The sequence below is a fragment of the Canis lupus genome, chromosome X (genome assembly GCF_048164855.1).
Source record: "Canis lupus baileyi chromosome X, mCanLup2.hap1, whole genome shotgun sequence".
NCBI lineage: Eukaryota > Metazoa > Chordata > Mammalia > Carnivora > Canidae > Canis > Canis lupus.
In genome coordinates this window covers 119,599,875-119,614,019 of record NC_132876.1, presented here as the reverse complement: position 1 = coordinate 119,614,019, position 14,145 = coordinate 119,599,875, and positions in this window count along the sequence as shown.

Below are 14,145 nucleotides of genomic sequence, written 5' to 3'. Positions count from 1 at the left end.
TATCTGGGTGTACATAATTTTCACATTACTTTTAATTAATAATACCTGTCCAATAATAAAAAGAATTCTATGGAATTTCTTTGAGATTTGACGTGTTATCCAATACAAGTAGAAACCTACTTTACCAAAACAAGGGATATTGTATTTACTTTAATTACAGTCAATCCTATCATATTTCATCTTATAAAATGCTAATGTTAATATCATCTTATAAATATACTACTTTTCATTAATAAGACATAAAGCATACAGGTGGCTGTAGTGATTCTTAGTTTTGGGCCCTTCATCTCTCATTAAATAAAGAGGAAAATAAGACCATGACGTCTAACGGAATTAATGGAGTTATGTCTGAATTTTTATAGATTGTTCTTAATTAATTATTCCTAAAAGCCTAACACCAGCACATATATTTACCAAAAGAATATTATGTCATTTATCATATCCTTTGCTTAATAAGAACTGGCAATTTTATACAACACATCATATTGCATTACTGCAAATTAAATAATGAGTAACAGGATATAGATTTATTCTTGTTTATATAACCTATAATAAAAATGGATAAATTCATTATATTAGCTCTTTACTGCTTTTGGTAATCAGTCTTACAAATGTCTACAGTAATTTATTCCTTAGTAGGTCTTCTGATGTTCTTTGAAACACATATTAACTCATTTATTTGAATTGAACTATTTCATTTGAGTGTTTTGACAGAAAGGAAGTCAGTATGGTTGATTACTTTGAAAAGAGGGCTGATTTGCTAATTACATTACATGGTGGAAATTTCCATTTACTCAGAAAGCCTTATACATGATCCAAGGTTTTGACAAGAACATATGTAAGGCACATTTTTATTTAAAAAAAAATAAAGCATTGGGAAAGGTTTTTTTTTATAATTCAACAATACAGACTGTTCTCAATTCTGTATTTATTGAGGTTAAAAGACCTCTAAGGAAAAAAGCAGGTAAAATTAATGACCATTTTATAAGTCTTGTTATAACTACTTTTGGTTTAATGATGAGAATTTGAGAAAATGAATGATTATAGTCATGGGTAATGAATCCTTTTGAAAATCAATGTTTCCAACTGTTTGTTTTCACAAAATTGAAGGATGACATAATTGAATAGTCAGCAGGGGTTCTTGGTAGGGGGCATACTCCCCAGGGGAGATCTGGCAATCTCTAGTGGCAATTTCGGATGTCACAAATGGGTATGTACTACTGACATCTAGTGGAAGAGGCTAGAGATGCTGCTAAAAAACCCCAATGCCTAGAGCAGCTCCCTATGCCCTGCAATGAATTACCTGGCCCCAGAGGTTGATAGTATGAAAGCTGAGAAACCTTTATATACGGATATACAAATAAATTTAAATCACGTGGGGAAAAACTCCATTTATTAAGGGATTCATTTAAATAAATTTTATTTTAACAACTATTGATATTTGCATTTTAGTTACATTTAATTATGTCTTAATTAAACAATGTCCATTTATGTTGCTTTGATTAATTATGTAACAATAATAAGTGTAATAATAACACAAGTTAGAGGAGATTTTTAAAACTCTTAAGGATGCCTGGGTGGCTCTGTGGTTGAGCATCTGCCTTTGGCTCATCTCAGTTTGTGATCCCAGGGTCTTTGGATTGAGTCCCATAATGGGCTCCCAGCAGGGAGCCTGCTTCTCCCTCTGCCTATGTCTCTGCCTCTCTCTCTGTATCTCTCATAAATAAATAGAATCTTAAAAAAAAAAAAAAAAAAAAAACTCTTAGAATCTTACGGTTCCAAGACATTTTTTTAAAGTAATATTTAAAATAATTTACAGTTTTGTTTCAGATAATTGTCTTAAATTGGTTCAGGCTGCTATAACAACATACCATAGGCTGGATAGCTTATAAACATTGGAAATTTATTTCTCACAGTTCTGGAGCTGCAAGTCCCAGATCAGGTTGCCAGCATGGTCAGGTAAGGGACCTCTTCCTGGTTTGTAGCTGTGTCCTCACACGGTAGCAGGACAAGGCAGCTTAAAGGGCACTGATGAGGGCTTCATCCTCATAACCTAAGCACTTCCCAAAACCCATCTCCAAAATACCATCACATTGGGGGTTAACAACATCTCAACATAGGGATTCTGAGGGGACACAGGCTACAGCAGAAAGTAAAATAAGTTATCAGTAAGAGATTTTCAAGCATCAAATATTACTTTAAGATAAAGTTCTCTGAGGAGAGTGAAAAAAAAAAAAAACCTAAAATTCAAAGAGGGAAACAAATGATGTAAAATTTCCCCATTAGAGGCATCTGGGTGGCTTAGTCAGTTAAGCATCTGTTTCAGCTCAGGTCATGACCTTGGGGTCCTGGGATCATGTCCCTGTCCTCTCCCTCTGCCCTTCCTCCTGCTCATGTGCTCTCTCTCTCAAATAAATAAATAAAATCTTAAAAATTACCCCATTAAAGAAGATCTTTTTCAGGGTTTTAAAATTAATTATAATAGGTATCCAATTTCTGTAGTAATAGATTACATCACACACGTTTAAAAGAGTGATGCATTCCAGTTTTTTGCTCAGACGCTTATTTCCACAGCATGCTAGAAATTTAATCCCTTCCATCTTAGTTAAAATGATGTAAAATTTAACATGTAACTGAAGTGTGCTGTAAGTTGTACACGTTGGCAAGATTCTCTTGGGAATATTCAAGAAAAAATGTCTGAAGATCACCCGTGTACAAGGCTGACCCAATTCCCTAACACCATATGGAGCTCCAGACAGATGGGCAGAGATAGATCCCTTCCTGTGCCAGGTCCTCCTGCCTTTTCTACTCTCGCAGCCCCCAAAGCATTTTAAACATCAACTTTTCAAATCCATATATACTAGTCATAGCACTGACAGCTTTTAAATAAGAATTCCCAAGTTACTGGAGTAACTAAGTAATATTTTGATGCAGTGAGATAAAGGTGAAAAAATCCTGCGTTGCCAGACTTGAAAAGTAATTCTTCTGTATAAAGAGAAATGATCACACAGATGCTTCTTGGATTTTTAATTTAAATATTCATTAAATGAATTTAAAATATATTTATAATCTTCTTCCTTTGAAGAACAGAGGAAGGCATTTATCTAAGAGCTTTCCTTACTTAGTGAAACCCAAGGGCTGGAAATTTGAAGATTTATTTCCATTTTCCTCTAGGGCAGCTGAATAATGTTTAAGAAATGCAACACAAGATGGCACTATCTTCATCCTTTAATTCCCAGATATCCCCAAGCAGAAGGAAAATTGGGTGTTTCTATAGTAACCAGCGTGGACTGGGGGACTTTAAAATCAGTATTGACAATAGGTACAGATGTTTAAATCAGGAATTCTGTCTATACTTTAGGTATGTAACTAATTTTCCTATATAGTTCACTTCAAAAGTAGTGCACAATTCTTAATTTTTTTCTTATTTATTAAGGCAGTACCGTATAGGTAGATTGCCTAAGTTTCTATTGACAGAGAGTCAAAGGGAAAACGAAGAAAAATAAATAAATAGTAAAATTGCCAAACCAGCATATAATATTAGCACATTATGGCTTGTCTTTTCCCTTTAAATAAAAAAACTGTGCAATTTTACCTGAGCCCAATAAACCAACATGTAGATGATTATTTGCAGCATTTATATATTCCATGAAAACTACCCATGCATTTATGAAAGGACCACATATTCCATAACTGATACCAAAAAAAAAAAATTGTATACACTCTGTGGATGTCAGAGTTGACTGAAAAGTTTTGTATCTGTGAAGCCAGTCAGACCTCACGAGCTGTTCTTTCCAAAAAATCTCAGTGCCTAGACTGTTTCTGTCTAAAAACATATAATTTCAGCTACCTAGTTCTCAAGAATGAAAAGAGCTAGTGAAATTCACTCACGGACTACATATCACACAGAGGAGGCTCATTAAAACAATGACAACAATCAATGATGACTCTAGCTACTACTGCTGGTTAGTTGGGATCCTCCTTAAAATAAGTATATTGTGTATGAATCCTTCCACAGAGAGGCTGGCCCTAAGGAAATTAGGGTTTGTTTTTTGTTTTGTTTTTTTTAGCTTTGGAGACTCTTCTTTCTATACTTTGCTGCCTTATCAAATATTAGCAAGTCACACCTTTTTTGGGAAGACAGTTCTATATTCATGATCTCTTCCTTTAAGACTAGATTTTATATATTATTTTATATATTGTCTATGTTATTTTATATATTATCTATATTAACTAATAAAAGGATGGGCAGCCTGGATGGCTCAGCAGTTTGGTGCCACCTTCAGCCTGGGGCGTGATCCTGGAGACCTGGGATGGAGTCCCATGTTGGGCTCCCTGCGTGGGGCCTGCTTCTCCCTTTGCCTGTGTCTCTGCCTCTCTCTTTCTCTCTCTCTCTGTCTCGTGAATAAATAATTTTTTTAAAAAACTAATAATAAAAGGATATTTTAGCACATAGAGGTCTGTGCTTTACTATCTCATTTAGTCTACAAAAGAACTTGTAAATTTTACTGTATTATCCTCATATGTTGACGAGGAAGTTTCGTGACTTGGGTCACAGAGCAAATAAAGGGTGAATCTTGGGATTTCAGTAAATAGTGTGTTTTCACAATTCCCATAGATATTACCTAATCCTGCATGCTGCTTTTGGGTATACATTCTTTTTTTTTTTTTAAGAAGTATTTACTGACCCACCTCTTCCTTTTATTGTTTTTAAGTTTTTTATTTTATTTATTTGACACAGAGAGAGATGGCACAAGTAGGCAGAGCAGCAGGCAGAGGGGAGGGGTAAAGCAGATTCTCCACTGAGCAGGGAGCCTGATGTGGGGGTTCGATCCCAGGGTCCTGGGATCATGATATGAGCCAAAGGCAGACGCTTAACCAACTGAGCCACCCAGGCGCCCCAATGTTCTCCTTCTTAAAGGAACGCAGAGTCCAGCTGAGCAGAGGAGTCTTGAAGAAGGGTGCCAAGGATGGAAGTCTCCTCCTCTGCAATCATGCTTGCTCTGGGAGCCCAGCGAGGCCCTCCAGGAAGTCAGCTGGCCTGAGAAGAAGGGTACCATAGCCCACTGCCACCCACTGTCCTCTTTCCGGTTCTCCATCCTACTCCAGCTCCAAACTCACATCCTTTCACTATGCTCTGTCATTTGCTTGGACAGAGCTGGTCCTGGATTCCTTCCATTTTGAGGTCCCTATTTATTTGTAGTTCTGGCATGGAGCCTCCAGGCATTGATTTCTTCTAGTCATGATGATGACGATGATGATGATGATGATGATGATGATGATGATGATGATGGTGGTGGTGGTGGTGATGAATGATAGGTTGGTTGGTGTTTCCTCCCTGCAAGCTTCTCCACAGTTGCTGGCACTTGTCTGGGAATTGTGCACGTCCCAGACCGCCCTGGTGATGGGCGGTGAATACTTAAATCCCCCAACTCTGCAAACTGACCTTCAGAAGGCAGAACCTGCTTCCGGAGCTTTTTGAACAAATGATACTTTGTATTAAACGGAGAGCTCCCAAAAGCAAAAACCCGGCTGCTCTCACCTGCATGCCATCATGAATAAAGGGTTATATTTCATCCCATTCAATGGACTTTGAAAGAGTCTCTGGTCAGCAAAATACAGCAAAGCTGGCTATTCCCCTAAGTGATCCGGAATCCCAGCACTTCCTCTCCCGGGGTACCACTGGCAGCTCAGATACAAAGCTCAAGTCACTACTCTGCTCTGCTGCCCTGTTCTGATGTGATGTTTTGTGGTTTCCTGCACCTGAAATGGATGTGGGGCCTGGGTCAGTGTGTAGATTTTCAGATGCAAGCTGGAAGGACAGAATTCCAAGAAGACTGGTAGGCAGCGATGGGTGGCCTGGAGTGTGCTCCTGCAACTGAGCCCTTTCACAAGCCTGCTTGGGTGCACAAGGCCTCTGGATGATGTGGGTCTGCGAACACAGGGCATGGTCATGGTCGGGCCTCCTTTGCGGGGCCGCCTGGGGAGCAGGCCGAGGGGTCTCCTCCAGACTTCCTTAACTTGCTTCTGTCATTTTTAGGCATTGTTGCTTTGTTTCCTTTTGCTCTTCTCACATTCTCTTTATTTAAGTAAGTAATAGAGTGTCAACTTATATCCAATGAGAAACAGAGGATACTTGGGGCTGATGGTAATCTCCTGCCACTGTTGTATGGTACCTCTTTAACATGACATTGGGAACCTGGCATTGGGCTGCCTCTTTCAGGATGTATAATCTAAACACTTATCAAACATCAGGTTCTCTGACAAGGGTCTCTTTCCTTTCAAAATTCCCCTGTGCCATTCAATTGCCATTTGAACTCAAAAGATACAATTCTGTTGCTCAGAAATATCCGTTTGCTGCCTGCTTCAGATCCAGCACCACAGAATTAATTTGCTGTTGATAGCACTCCTTCACGAAAGATGCTGTATCAGCATATTGGCCCTGTATTTCCAGTAAGTGCCCACGCCAAGTCTCAGATACAAATAATGTTCTCTGAAAATAAATTCTTTCTTCAGCTTGCTGTTGTCTAACTGGTAAAAGAGGCCTTTCCATGGTGTCTTCAGTGGGTTTGAATACATAGGATTTAGCTAGGAGAAAATCACCCCAGTTTTACACTTCTCTGCCAAAAGTTCTCACCATAACACAAACTTTGAGTGGCCTTCACCATACCTACAAATTCCCCAGATTCCTTCTCATTTTGACCATCTGATTCCCCAGATAATGAGAAAATAGAGAAAACACAGCCTTCAAATTCCAAAACACTACTAAAAGTGAAGGTCATTATTATTTTTATTACTTTTAGCATAACAGAAATTCTCAAACATAACCTAAAATAGACAGCCTAGGATGATGATAAACTGCTAGGTATTCACTGCAGTTCTATCATGAACATTTTCCCAGACCCTCCCCACATATTTTTCCTTTGGTGAAAACATTTTATTTTATTATTATTATTTTTTAGAATTTTATTCATTTATTTGAGAGAGCACAAGCAGGAGGAGTGGCAGAGGGAGAGGGAGAACCAGGTTCCCCAAAGAGGCAGGGAGCCCAATGTGGGGCTTGATCCCAAGACCCCCAATCACAACCCGAGCCAAAGGTAGATGGCCAACTGACTGAGCCACTCAGGCGCCCTTTTGGTGAAACATTTTAAAAGGACTCTCAGGCATCAAGTGCCCCACTGTCCCTACTTGCTCTAGACTGTCCCGATGTTAGTGCAAAAACCCTATATCTCAGAAATCCACTCAGTCCCAGGCAAAGTGGAACAGTTAGTCAAGGCATCATCATTTGCCTGGAACTTCTTCAGCATATATCTCTAATAATTAAGGACTTTACATGGGACTGGGTGGCTCAGTGGTTGAGTATCTGTCTAGAACTCAGGGCCTGATCCCGGATTCCCAGGATCAAGTCCCATGTCAGGCTCCTTGCATGGAGCCTGCTTCTCCTTCCTCTGCCTGTGTCTCTGCCTCTCTTTCTGTGTCTCTCGTGAACAAATAAAATCTTTTTAAAAAATTGTAGTTTAAAAGACTTTAAACTACAAGTATCACACCAAACAAAATTAATGGCTATTTCATGGTATTATTTAATATGTCATGATCATTTTTTTTTCTTGACTTTCTGCAAGAAGATGAGATTTTTGCAGCTACTTTGAGTCAGGATTCCTATGATTGACCCTGCATTTCTTTCCATCTGTGAGAGCTCCCTCAGTCTTTTTCTTTCCTGTGTCATTTATTTCTTTAAGAATCGGAGTCATTTTTCCTACAAAGTGTCCCACATTCTAGGTGTTGAAGGTTGATATTCTTTTTTTAAAAAAAATATTTCATGCCTTAACTTGTGTTTTGTTTTGTTTTAAGATTTTATTTATTTATTTATGAGAGACACACAGAGAGAGAGAGAGTCAGAGACACAGGTGGAGGGAGAAGCAGGCTCCATGCAGGGAGCCCGACTCGAGACTCGATCCTGGGTCTCCAGGATCACACCCTGGGCTGAAGGTGGTACTAAACTGCTGAGCCACAGAGCTGCCCTAAGGTTGATATTCTCGCAGTAATTTTTAACATGCTCCCTTATTGCATGTATCTGTATAGAAAGGCTGAATAGCTCTAGAAACTTGATTAGATACACGGTTAATTTCTTTGGCAAGAATATTTCCTTGGGGGTGCTAGGTACTCCTTGTTGCATCCCAGCAGGAGGCACATGGAATATTGATAAGATTGACCTGCCACTCTGGAGGGGTCACTGATGAAGCCACATGAAAGCACTCTGTCGATCTCTCACCTGACAGTTTCAGTAGCCAATGATGATAATTGTCTTGATGTATGGTATCATTAGAGGTGGCAAAGCAAGACATTCTAATTCTACTATTCTTCCTTCATTTATTCATGTGACTCTCTGCAAAGAATAACTTTCTACCACTGACTACCTGGTTATTATAAAGTACAATCCAGCCAGGGAAGTCAGGATAAATGTGACATTTTTCTCTCCTTTATTAATTTTCTGAATAAATAGTTGCTACCCTAAAGATGACCAGTAAAGCTTTTAGCAGGGAAGAGGGGAGGGTGACAAGTAGCATTTTAAAAAAAATTTTTTAAAGATTTTATTTACTTATTCATAACAGAAATAGAGACATAGGCAGAGGGACCCCGGGATCATGACCTGAGCCAAAGGCAGACAGACGCTCAACCACTGAACCTCCCAGGGGCCCGAGAAGTAGCATTTTGAACTCTATTGTACCTGTTCTCTGATGCATTTCATAATTTACCTAGTTGCTGTGCACATGCAAATGTATTTTATACTCTACCATAATTTCCCTAACAGGTGCACACACGCAAATTTGCAAAGACCTATAAATATTTGGCATAGTACTACCTCCCTTCTGTTCTCTTCACAGGGGAACTTTTACACATTTCAGGGGCAATCATGGTGATGACCATGGTAAGCACAGGCAAAATCATTACATCAGTAAAAGGTATATTTTTGTCTCTGCATCATTACTGTTCTTCCTGACCCTTGAACGTTAACTTCCCCGATGGCTCATTTTATTGTTGTCCATTGTGTCTACCTCACAATCACCTAGCCACACTATGCCTCAAAAGTTTACTTCCCTCTGCATCCCATCTTTTTCCTTCTCACCATTACCTGAGATCTGGCCCACAAGAGAAGAGCAATCTTATAAACTAATGTGCTCTTAACTTGTTAACGTCAATGTGTTCCTTCTCTTCCTAACCCGTCATCAACTGCCAGAATTTAGATCTTAAAAGAAGTCAATCCTGGAGCATCTGCCTTCACCTCAGGTCACGATCTCAGGGGCATGGGATCGAGTACCTCAAGTACCATGTCAGGCTACCTGCTGAATAGGGAGGGAATCTGCTTCTTCCTCTGCCCTTCAGCTCCTGCTTGCAGGAGCTCTGTCCCTCTCTCAAATAAATAAACAAACTTTTTTTTTTTTTAAGTCAATCCTTAGATCCAAGGGAACAAAGGTTTAATTGCATTTTTCCAAAGTTCTTGGTTTATGCAACTTAAAAAAGAAGGCACTCCTGCCTTTTGGAGAAGCAGACAGAGAAAGCCAAATACTGCATGATCTCACCTATATGTGGATTCTAAAAAGGGGGGGGGAAGCTGACTCATTGAAACACAGAGTAGAAAAGTAGTTGCCAGGAGTTGAGGGATGGAAAAAAGGAGATGTTGGTAAAGAGTACAAACTTTCAGGTATGAAATGAATAAGATGTGAGAATAAGACTATAGTTGTATAATTGAAGTTTGCTAAGAAAGTAAAACAACTGTCCTCACAAAAAAAAAAAAAAAAAAAAAAGGAAGGGAGGAAGGTGGGAATATATGTGAGGTGTTTGATGTATTATCTAGGGAGGGGGTAATGCTTTCACAATTTATGCATCATGCACCAAATCGTGACATTGTATACTCCCCTTCCCCTTCCCTTCCTTCCTTGTTGATCCCATTTGTCCTCTTTTGTCATGATAGTCATTGGCCCTGGGAACTCATGTGATTATTATGATAGAAGACCTCATGAAAATGCTACTATTGTGATCCTGAACTCTTTTTTATTTTCTGCAATATTCTATAACCCTTTTATGGGCTTAAAGTTAGATCGCCCTACTAAACTGTACACTCTTTGAGGCAGTTATATTTTAAATAATAGCTAATGAGCTATGGGCACAGCATGAATATTGGCATCGATAGTAAAATGCTAGTAAATGTTTTAGATGAGAATGGGGGCATAGGAGACAATTCTACAATGTTCCATTCACCCCTAGGCTAACAAACATTTCCACTGACAAACAGTTCAGCACGATATTTCTTCTGAACTGTTCTAATATATTTTAAACTTCCTGTTCTCATCTCTACTACTGGAAAGTGATGCATTTCTGCATCAACAATCTGGCTGGTGTATTTTAGGAGACACATAATTCCCAGTATGACCTATGTTAGCCAAATTGCCACAGAATTTTTATTAATCCACCAGCATAGTCCAGATGGGGAAATGGTGTTTCCCAGGTTCCATCTACTGTTAATATGACACACAAACCGATACATCCTTCTAGTGGGCAATGTGGAAATAAATACCAAACAGCACTGTAAGTTTGGTGATACTCTTCATCCTGGAGATTCCATCTCTATGAAATCATTCTAAGAAAACAATTAGAGATATACACCCACAAACACAGGTGCACACTGATTCACATCATTGATATTTCAAACAGAGAAAGTATAAAATTGACCAGAAAGTCCAAAAATAACAAACCATATTATATATGTATAATGGTATAACTATTCAATCATCAAAAATATTTTCCAAAGGAATAGCTATACAGCAAAATTCACTGTGAAGTACAAGGAAATGGTTTAAAAACTGTAAGTGAAACATGCACAAAAAAAAAAAAAACTAACTAGGACACCCCAAAACAGTATTAGTGGCTCTCTCTGGATATGAGCATTACAGAAGATTTTTAGTTTTTAATTTATAAAAACTTTATAAGATTTCCAAGTGGTCTATAATGAACAATACTATTTTTTAAGACTATTTTATTTATTTATCTGAGAGAGAAAGAGAGAATGAGCGGTGGGGAGAGGTGGAGGGAGAGAGAGAAGCAGACTGCCCGCTCAGCAGGAAGCCCAATGCAGGCCTTAAGCCCAGGACCCCGGATCATGAGCTGAGCCAAAGGCAGACACTTAACCACCCAGGTGCCCCATGAACAATTTTATTTTTAAACCCAGAGAGTATTATTCCATAAAATATCTAAGCTATATGGGAATTTTATTATTGTCATACATAGCTATGACCAACAATTATACTTCCATGTACACTGAACAGAAATATACAGAAATGAATGCATACTGCTAGCAAAAAGATGCAGAAGGATATGTTGAACATTTGGGATGATGAAAATGTTTTAGAACTACAGGGTGGTGATGGTTGCACACTGTTGTGAATGTACAAAATGCCACCGGATTGTACACTTTAAAATGGTTAATTTTATGCTATATGAATTTTCACTTCAACAAAAAAAGAAATCAACAAAGAAAGAATTTTCAGAGAAGCATCATTTGTATAAGAGAAAAGCAGAGAAATAACACAAATGCCCAACAGCAGTGGAATGGATAAATGGTGGCATGATTAAGACAACAGGCTATAGTACAGTAATGGAATCAAGGAAGTGTTGTCATAAGCCGTGACACAGAAGAAATCTCACAAACTTAGCTTCAAAGGAAAGAAGAGAAACACAAAGAGATCATATTGTATGCTGCTCTCTTTGAATGCAAAATGAGAAACAAAGAAAAGTCACTTCTAGTGTCAGAAGTCAATTTTGATGTTACCTTTGTGAAGGGAGGGGGTCAGTGACATGGAGTGAGCATGAGGAAGGGTCTGTGTAGATGACCATGTTCTGCTAGCTCATCTGAGTGGTGGCTGCATGTGCAAGTTCACAGTCATGAAAATCCATCAAGTCATAAACTTACATACATGCATTATTTAAAACACCCTATTGCTTCCATTCTTATCTGGTGCTCTGCAAATTTTCCAGTCCCTAAATCACCTCCCCTGTTGCTAAATATCTTCTTTAACAAATGACATAATCCTATTTCTTATAAACTTGGACTCTATTTCTTTAATTCCCAGTTTTAGCCATTCCATCCGCTAATTCAACAACAACTGAATTCCAGTATATTTTGAAGTCAGTGTGAGGTGATGGGGAGACAGAGGCAGAAAGAAAACATATACTGAATAAATATTTAAACATCCATTCAGGCTTGGACATTTTTCTAACACAAGGACACAAAATTTGCATATAATTTAAGGCCTCAAAATTCCCCTATAGACCCTTTTCCACCCCAGAGTAAGAGTCTTGTTTTAGACCAGGTTTCACAAGAGACAGATGAGAACTGCATCATGTTTTTATTAGGTAATATCTTTGCTCTTGATTTTCTAAAATTTAAAGTTGCACCTTATAAATTGGAATTTTTAAGTCAATTTATTTGTCTATGGGGTTGTATGATTTTACCCCTCAATTTATTTTTTTTAAAGATTTATTTATTCATGAGAGACACAGAGAGGCAGAGGGAGAGAAGCAGGCTCCCTGCAGGGAGCCCGATGTGGGACTTGATCCCAGGACCCCAGGATCACACTTTGAGCTGAAGGCAGACACTCAACCCCTGAGGCACCCAGGTGCCCCTCCCCCTCAATTTATGTGACATTTTCAAATTTTTCTAAATTTAATATTTCTTCTGAAAAGCTGTCCTATGAAGTATCCCAGATCTCTTTAAACATATTAGCTAAACAGCTATAAAAATCACAATTTACTGCACTTGATTAACACAATAATCTTTTAACTGCTCAACATAAAACTGGTATCATTGCAATTTTACTTCACCAAAATATTTTGGTAGGTTTGCTTTTCATTAGAATAAGGTAGCTAATAATGATAATGCTTTTCTGTAGCTAAATGATATATGACATTAGAATTTAAAAATCAATTTCAAAATTTTTAATACTCTCTGGCCAAATATTTCACTACACGTGAAAGAGTCCTTGAGGCTTGTATCCTTGTAACCCAAGAAGACTATCAGAGTGAAACTGGTCATTAAAATGACAAAAAAAAAAACAAAAAACAAAACAAAACAAAAAAAAAAACACAAGACCATATACTCATGTATAGTGCTAATTAAACCATACAAATTTATCTCAGTTTTCTCAAGCATTTAAAGGAAAAAGAAATATAATGAAATAGGTCTTATATGAATAAACAAAAAAGATGACATGCTCTTCTTTAATGGAATGTAAAATTCCAAAAAAGTGTAATTGTAGAATATGCATTTACAAATTATATATACACATATGTATATACACACATAGGCACGTGTGTGTGTCTGTGCTATGTCTCCCTTTTTCAAGAAATCTGATGTGAAAAAAAGAAGAAAGAGAAGAAAGAAGAAAGAAAGAAAGAAAGAAAGAAAGAAAGAAAGAAAGAAAGAAGAAAGAAAGAGAAAGAAAGAAAGAAAGAAAGAAAGAAAGAAAGAAAGAAAAGAAAGAAAGAAAGAAAGAAAGAAAGAAAGAAAGAAAGAAAGAAAGAAAGAAAGAAAGAAAGAAAGAAAGAAATCTGATGTGTCTCCTTAGGACACAACCTACATCCTCCTACTCCATGAGAAATACCTCTACATTCCAATCATAAGTCAACTGTTTTCTAGATTTTACCGTCTTATGTTTTATGTTTCATTTCTTACAGTTTCCTTGTGTCTTGTGAGCATGGCCTTTGTGTTACTAAGGTATTTGTAACTTTTAATATGCCATCTTTCTTCTGCTGGACATGTTCCACAAATTGGGTCTGTCCTATTGTCCATTTCCTAGCCTTGTTAGCAAGAACCATACCTCATCCTACACTCTTCAGGACAACTAGATCTCCCTTCTTTCCAGAGTTAGATAAATTATACGTTGTATACTGTTACGACAATATACTGATCAATCTTCTAGGTGAAAAGATGGCCTGGCTGTTAAAATTATCTAGGACTTCTGAAATTAGTTCTCTAATCAAAACTTCAACTATTTCTTTGCCCGGTTTTCTAGAAGATCCTTCTTGACTCATTAAAAATCTTCTACTCACTCATGGGACATATTTCATTGGGCTAAGACTTTGGCATAA